The sequence below is a fragment of the Eumetopias jubatus genome, unplaced genomic scaffold (assembly GCF_037043125.1).
Source record: "Eumetopias jubatus isolate StellerSeaLion01/CBP00866 unplaced genomic scaffold, mEumJub1_p1.0 scaffold_1, whole genome shotgun sequence".
NCBI classification, from domain to species: domain Eukaryota; kingdom Metazoa; phylum Chordata; class Mammalia; order Carnivora; family Otariidae; genus Eumetopias; species Eumetopias jubatus.
This window is the reverse complement of record NW_028274807.1, coordinates 93,870,530-93,878,710: the sequence shown is the minus strand read 5'-3', so window position 1 is coordinate 93,878,710 and position 8,181 is coordinate 93,870,530. Positions and strand designations below refer to the sequence as shown.

General features: G+C 43.8%; 1 pseudogene; it reads right to left on the bottom strand.

Annotated features, from left to right (window-relative positions):
* Positions 1 to 2,132: 2,132 nt before the first annotated feature.
* Positions 2,133 to 2,797, bottom strand: LOC114207114 (calcium load-activated calcium channel pseudogene; annotated as a pseudogene).
* Between the last annotated feature and the right edge of the window lie 5,384 nt (positions 2,798 to 8,181).

The following is an 8,181-nucleotide window of genomic DNA, read 5'->3' as shown; positions in this document are numbered from 1 at the left end:
AAACTCAATAGTTATTATAACATCAACCATTTCTATAGCGTTTTACTAAGTGCAGAGGATTTTCACAAACTCATTTACTCTTCGCAACAACCCTGTGATGTAATTATCATCATTCCCATTTAGCACAGAAGTATAGTGAGGTGATTAAGTACCATTGTTGTCTGTGTTTGAATGTACCAGATGCAGGGTTCTAATTTAAGCTTCCCATCTCCAAAGCCAAGTTGTTGTTTTTTTTTCACAGCAGCGTTCAGCAAGCCCCTGTGAGATATGTTAGAATTGAAAAAGTATAAGGGACTACTCTTAAGAAATTTATCATCACTTACCTGATCAGACAGAGGAAGATGTTTTACTTCTTGTGATTTCCTAAGGAAAGGATGTATATGGTGTGCTAGCAGGTTGAACTTCTTTCTAAAGTTTCCAGGAACCATTACCTTGGAGAAGTGCTAGGATCCTATTTGATTTTAGAAAAACCCCTCTAGCTTTGTGAAGAATGGATTGGAAGAAAATGAAAATGCATACATGGCAACTAACTGAGACACTGTATGAATCCTAAGAGAAATGGTAAAGGCTACAGGAGTAGAAGAAAGGGCTAGATTAAAATTTTATTTCCTTACTTGCATGAGTCACACATCTAGTGCTCAATAGTGACAAGTATATTATGCAGTGCAGATATAGAATATTTTCATCATTACAGAACATTCTACTGGAGAGTGCCAGTTTGGACTCTACTAGCAAACCACTATTTCTGCCTTAGTCAGTTGGTGCCACTTATAACAAATACCATCGATTGGGTGGCTTAAACACCAAACAGTTATTTCTTACAGTTCTGGAGGCTGGGAAGTCCAAGATCAAGATGCCAGCAGATTCAGTGTCTAGTAAGAACCCTCTTCCTAGTTTGCAGACAGCTGCCTCCTTGCTGTATCTTCACGGTGTATCAGACATGGGGACCATAGACATTTGGGCTACTTCTTCATGTAACCCACTTGTGCCTTCACAGCCTGCTGGGCCCTTTCCATTTGATGATGGAATTCTTCTATGCACCCCCAACTTCATGGCTTAGTAAGTCAGATAATACTCAGTTTATGATAGCTCAGGTCTCATGGTAACTGGGTGACCCATTCAGTCTCTACTGAGGCCCAGGAGCAGGCCAAGAGCTGGTTCTCAAAAGAAAAGTAGTTATTGGGGCGCCTGGGTGGCTCAGTCGTTCAGCGTCTGCCTTCGGCTCAGGTCATGATCCCAGGGTCCTGGGATCAAGCCCCACTTCGGGCTCCCTGCTGGGCGGAAAGCCTGTTTCTCCCTCTCCCTCTCCTCCTGCTTATGTTCCTACTCTCATTATCTTTCTCTCTGTCAAATAAATAAATAAAATCTTTAAAAAAGAAAAGAAGTTATCTGCAGAGGATGGTAGGGCTTTTTTCCCCAAAATTCTTCTTTTTTTTTTTTTGTAGCTAAAATTTTGGCCTCTTTATTGATCTTGGGTCATATATTTGGCTTGGAAACAATGTACAACAAATAGTTCCAATTAAGATATCACAAACTAGGAGCGCCTGGGTGGCTCAGTTGTTGGGTGTCTGCCTTTGGCTCAGATCACGGTCCCCAGGGTCCTGGGATCAAGCCCCGCATTGGGCTCCCTGCTCAGCGGGAAGCCTGCTTCTCCCTCTCCCACTCCCCCTGCTTGTGTTCCCTCTCTCGCTGTGTCTCTATTTGTCAAATAAATAAAATCTTTAAAATATGTATATATATCACAAACTAAATTTTTCTTCCAGATCTCTAAATGCTCATGGAGAGCCAACTTCCATGGTACATGGCACACAGCACAGGCTTGAGAGTCAGGCCCACAGAAAATATCCATGTAAGCCAAACAAGAAAGATGCTATTTGCTTCTCATTACATAAACATTGCCTGAACTTATCTAACCAACAAACTTATTTTTCTAAAAATTAATCTGTGACTGAAAGTACTATCGTGTTTGCTGGGTGCCATTCTCATTTGAATCATTTCCAAAAAGTCTACAAGTAACTCAGAACTAGAAAGTGGCCCAAGTGTTAAGGCTGTCTATGGCTCTTGCTACAAAATAGTTGCCAGTCTAATTTGAATGTCTAAAAAGAGTGACAGGAATTACAGGTTTCTTCTTGATTTCAAGAGAACTTCCCAGAAGGAGGTGGAGGACCAAGAAATCCACCTGCCTGCTTGGTGGCAGCTCGTGAAGGGGCAAGACCAAGAATCTTCTGGATGTTCTGTCGAATTGACATGGTACAGAGAACAAACAGAAAAATGAAGGAACAGTCTGTGGTGTCATCCCCCAGCAGGTTTTAATGAGACGGTCCTTGGATATAGGAAAGGCAGGTGAAAGGGAGCTTTGCCACCACTCTACCATCAAATATGGAATTGAACATTTCCATTAGGGCCGTAAAACAAAAGCCAATTGCAAACATGGATTTCATTTAGACCATGGATAGGTCTCTGTTGTTATTTTTCAGTTTCTCTTCTTGCCTCTCTAGGTTCTTTTTTTGTTGTCGACCAGCTGACTCTGTTATTGTTTCCTTTGCCAGTTTTTTACTCTGTTTTTCCACCTCCGCTTTCAGTCTCTTGTACTTGTCTGTCCTGTAAACCAGGACCCAGGTTATACCCTCGGCAAGAAGAGCCATGCACACGCAGATAAAAACAATGAGCAGTGTGTCCGCGAACATGGTGCTCATCTCGCACTTTCCTCTCTGCACTTCCACCCGCCAGGGGGGAAGTGCTCGAGAGCCTGCAAAAATTAAATGACAACGACTTCCCTGGATTTCTGGACCACCGAGTAACACTCTCTGACAGACTAGAGTCCCCCAAAATTCTAAGGGTCTGCATGGTGATTCACTCTAGGGGCCTATCAAAAGCCTCAAACAGCATCCCCGTCTGCAACATACACTTCAAGCACCATTGGATCTGCTGGATCGTAAGTCCTAAGTGGCAACACGGCTTGCACAGCAGCCTGGACCTGTCACCGAGCCTTCTCTTGTTCTGGAACCCCACAAAACTAGCAGCTTGGGTTTGGAGTAAAACACCCAAATGGGGAGTATGTTGACTCCAAAATCCAAGAGGCCCACTAGGCATTGTACCTTGTTTTTGTTTGTAGGAGGCCAGATGCAACAATTCATCCTTCCCTTAAAAAGGGATATCTTGACATGCCCCATACCATTGGGCCTCTAGAAATGTCACTGAGGTAGAAGCCCCAAAGTCTTTTTGGATTTATTTCCCACCCTGTGACATGCAAATGCCTTCCTAACAAGTCTAGAGTAGTTGCTACTCCTTGCTTACTAAGTCCAATCAGCATAATGTCATCAATGTAATGAACCAGTGTGATACCTTGTGGAAGGGAAACTGATCAAGATCTCTGGGAGCTAAAGTATGGCATAGGGCTGGAGAGTTGGTATACCCCCAAGGTAGGACAGTGAAGGTGTACTGATGGCTTTGCCAGCTGAAAGTAAGTTGCTTCTGGTGGTCTTTACTAACAGGTATCAAGAAAAAAAAGCATTTGCCAGATCAATAGCTATGCAACCAGCAGCAGGGTATGTGTTAATTTGCTTGAGCAAGGAAACCACATCTGGTACAACAGCTGCAACTGCAGTCACCACCTGGTTAAGCTCATGATAGTTCACTGTCATTTTCCAGGATCCTTCTGTCTTCTGCCCAGGCCAACTAGGGGAGTCGAATAGGTATACGGTAGCAGTAATCTCTGCAATCCCTCCAGGAAAGGGCTACTGATTTTTGGCTTACTATTTTTCTAGGTAGAAGCAGTTTCAGGGCCTACCACTTGCCCTTTTCCACTATAACAGCCCTCACTCCATAGGTCAGAGAACCAATGTGGGGATTCTGCTGACTGCTAAATATATCTATTCCAAGTATGTATTCCAGAACTGAAGAAAGAACCATTGGATAGAGTTGGAGACCAACTGGGCCCACAGTGAGACAGCCCTGAGACCAAATTCCACCAATCACCTGACCTCTGTAAGCCCCTTCTCTGGCTAATGGGCCTCAGTGACATTTGGGTCTCCTGGAATCAATGTTAGTTCAGAGCCATTGTTCAGTAGTCCCCAAAGGGTCTGATTATTTCCTTTACCCCAATGCACAGTTACCCTAGTGGAAGGTTGTAGGTCCCTTTGGTAAAGGCTAGAGAAAGATTAACTATAAATTTTTGGAAGTGCCCCAGCATCCTTCCTCTAAGGCATGTGGCCTCCCCTTCATTTAGGGGTTTCTAGGGTCTATAAACTGGCTGGATTCTGAGAATTGATTGAGGGGCTATGACTCTTTTCTTATGATAGAGGTCAAACTTTTGTTTATTTAACCAAGAACTTTTCTACTGATCCAGTTCAAGTAAGAATTTAGTAAGCTTCCTATTTCCCTTCTAGGAACACCATGATGAACTAGCTAATGACATAGGTCTGCACAAGTCAGACTATTCTGATTGTTGCTTTGACTCTGCTGTCCATCATGGTAACCATGCCCACTTAGCCTTTGGCAGTTAAGTGCTGCCACTTGGCCCTGCCCCCTTAGGATCCAATTACTCCTACTGCATTTAGTTTCCCAAGTCAGTGGCTGCAATTCACACTGTAAGGTCTGGCCTGCAGAGAAGAGTGAGCACAGAACTCTTCAGGATGCCAGGGCTCCCTCATAAACTGAAATGGAGTGAATGCGTCCCCCCGCCAAACTTCATATATTGAAGTCTTAATCCCCCAGTGTGATAGTATTTAGGGAGGTAATTAGGTCATCAGGATGGAGCCTTCATAAATGGAATTAGTGCCCCTGTAAGAAGAGACAGGAGAGGAAGATGATCTCTCTCACTGCCAAGTGAGGATACAGCAATAAGATGGCCATCTGCAAACCAGGCATAAGGCTCTTGCCAGACACCAAGTCTGCCAGCATTTCGATCTTCGACTTCACTGCCTCTAGAACTGTGAGAACTGGTTGTTTGTCGTTTGAGCCACCCAGGTGGTGGTGTTTGTTATAGCAGCCCAAACTCACCAACTTAAGCCCATGGGCCAAATCCAGCCTGCCCCTTGTTTTTGTACAGCTCTCAAGAGGAGAATTGTTTTTCCATTTCTAATTGGGGGGGGTAGGGGGGATCAAAAGAAGAACGGTATTTAGTGACAAGTGAAAATTATGTGAAATTTAAATTTCATTCTCCATTGAGTAGAATCTTATTGGAACACAGCCATACCCACTCATTCATGTTTGGTTGTCTGTGGCTGCTTCTTTGCCACAAGGGGCAGGACTGAGTGGCTGCAACAGACAATATAAGGATCCGCTCACTATGTGGCCTTTTACAGAGTTTGCTGGCCTCTATTGTAGATCACTGACACCTCCCCTCCCCCTTGCTAGACACTTTGAGGGTAGTTAATACAGCATACACACTGTCCCATATCCCAACTAGACTGTGATCACTCTCATAGGATCCCATGGGGTGAGACAAGAAATCCAGCAGACCCAGATCTGAAGATGGGGTTCACTACCTTACCAAGTGAGCCACCTTGGACAAGTGATTAAACTGTTTCAGTTTTGAGTTTTATAATACGGAAAAGAAGGGGGCAGCAACGCCTTATAAAACTGTTGCAAAGTCTTGGTGTGCCTGGGTGGCTCAGTTGGTAAAGCCTCTGCCTTCAGCTCAGGTCATGATCTCGGAGTCCTGGGATCGAGCCCTACATCAAGCTCCCTGCTTGGTGGGGAGTCTGCTTCTCCTTCTGCCCCTCACCCCACTCATACTCTCTCTCTCAAATAAATAAATAAAATCTTTTTTAAAAAATATTTTATTTATTTATTTGGCACACGGAGATTGAGAGGTAGAGAGCAAGCACAAGGAGGGGGAGTGGGAGAGGGAGAAGCAGGCTCCCTACTGAGCAAGGAGCCCAATGTGGGGCTCGACCCCAGGACCCCAGGATCATGACCTGAGCCAAAGGCAGCCACTTAACCAACTGAGCCATCCAGGCGCCCCAAATAAATAAAATCTTAAAAAAAAAAAAAAAGATTGCTGTGAAGTCTTAAAAGGCCAAATGTAAAGTCTAAAAAAGTTCTCTTGTTTATTTTGTAACTTTTTCTCATGGTCTCCCTTCACCTAGATTTGCTCAATAAATGTTATTGAGTATGACTAATAGTCAATAGGTTTTAAATGCCTGTTGAGGGAATAAATGTTTGAATACTTAATGAATGAGGCGTAAAACCTTAGTATATCCTGAAAATTAGAATGACAACAATGTACAGACCTGCTTTCTCTTTTCTTTGAAAGTAATCTCCTAAAACCAAATACTTTAAGCCAAATAGTGTTGAAACTGAAAAGACAGTCTCTAGTCCTGCAGCCTCTCATCTGCTCTCGCAGTAATCGGTATGCAAATCATATGCTAATCTGTGTTATCTTCCCTTGTACACCTGTGGGCAGCACCATACACAGTCAACTGTATCTCCCCAGGTGTTGAATAATGGAAACACAGAGCATCAAAGCTAGAAGGGACATTAGATGTCATATGACACAAGCTGATGAAGAATCCAAGGCAAAAGCAGAGTTTGAACCTCGATCTCCCATTTGCCCAGTCCAGAGTTTTCTTGTGTTGTGCCACAAAGCCTTACTTCAAGCATATAGGTGCTCAATAAACACTTAAAGATACTATGTACTTTCCATTCTGCCTTTACGCTTTTGTCATTTAGCATTGTGGTACCTAGAATTGTCGTTAGAAGCATGGCTGTGGAATCAGACAGACTTAGATTTGAATAATGGCTCCACCACTCACGAGCTGTGTGACCTCTTGCAATCCTGTGAGCTCCACCTTCAACATATAATCTCATCCCTGGCCACACCACCATGAACATGCATGAAATCGTCAAGATACAAACCGAATCTACAGTTCTCACCATCTCCGCTGTTATCTACCTAGGCCCAGCCACCATCATCTCTTTCCTGGACCGCTGCAATAGGTTCCTGACAGGTCACCCAGTTTCTAGTCTTGTTCCTCTACTGTCTACTTTCCACACAGTAAGGAGGATCATGTCACTGTCCTGCTCAATTCCTCCAATGGCTTCCCATCACATTTAGAACAAGAGCCCAGAGGGTCACCTGGGTGGCACAGTTGGTTAAGCGTCTCAGGATGGTGAGCTCAAGCCCCGAGTCAGTCTCTGTACTCAGCAGGGAGTCTGCTTAAGACTATCTCTCTTCTGGGTCTCCTGGGTGGCTCAGATGGTTAAGCGTCAGCCTTCGGCTCGTTGGGGGAAATTGAGCCCGCATCATCAGACCTGCGCTTAGTGGGGAGTCTGTTTTCCCTCTCTCTCTAACTCTGCCTTCCCCTACCCCCTGCGCTTGCCCTCTCTCTCTGAAGTAAATCTTTTTTTAAAAAAGAAAATCTGACATAAAATAATTATTAACAATTCATCAGCAAATAGGCCCCATCAAGTGCCTCTAATATTCAGGCATTTGGTTTACACTTAATGAAGTTAAAAACCTATATCCTCTCCTAAGGTCCCAGAGTGACCATTCTTGTCTACTCTGGGCCACCCTTCCCTCTGCTCTTATCTAAAGAACGAACATCTTCACATTCTTCTTCTCTAAAACCTCTGCAGATTTAGAACTAAATCAAAGGACCAAGTACAAAGCTCCTTCTTCGGCTACAAAGTCTCTATTTTCTGACTCTAAAACACCTTCCCCTGCTTCCAACTCCCTTTATACTTAAACTCATTAAACTTCTTGCCATTCAGACACAAGCTAGGCCTTTTCCTTGCTCTGCCTTTGCACTCAACATTAATTCCACCTAAAATAGCAATAAGAGGTTGAGGGGAGAAAGAGAAGGCTATACTTGTTGAATACTTACTGAGTGCCCTGCCTACCGTATCCTATCTAATTTGCACAGCAAACCCATGAGGTAGTTTCCTCCATTTTGCTGATGAGGATATTCATTTTAGCGGGATTAAGTAACCTCGTTCAAGGTCACTCAGCTAGCGTATGGCAGGACTAGCTTCGGAGCCAAAGTCCAACTCCAAGATCCATGTTCTGGCCTTTTTCAGCATGGCTGACACTCTCCAACCACTGTTGTCTTCGGGCATTATCCTTCAGACTTCGCTCAACGTTTTCTTCTTTTGGCCTACACAGCCTCTCTCAGATATAGTTAGCTGCATAGTACCCTGTTTATACTCCCCTATTAGTACTTATATTTTTAATTGAGA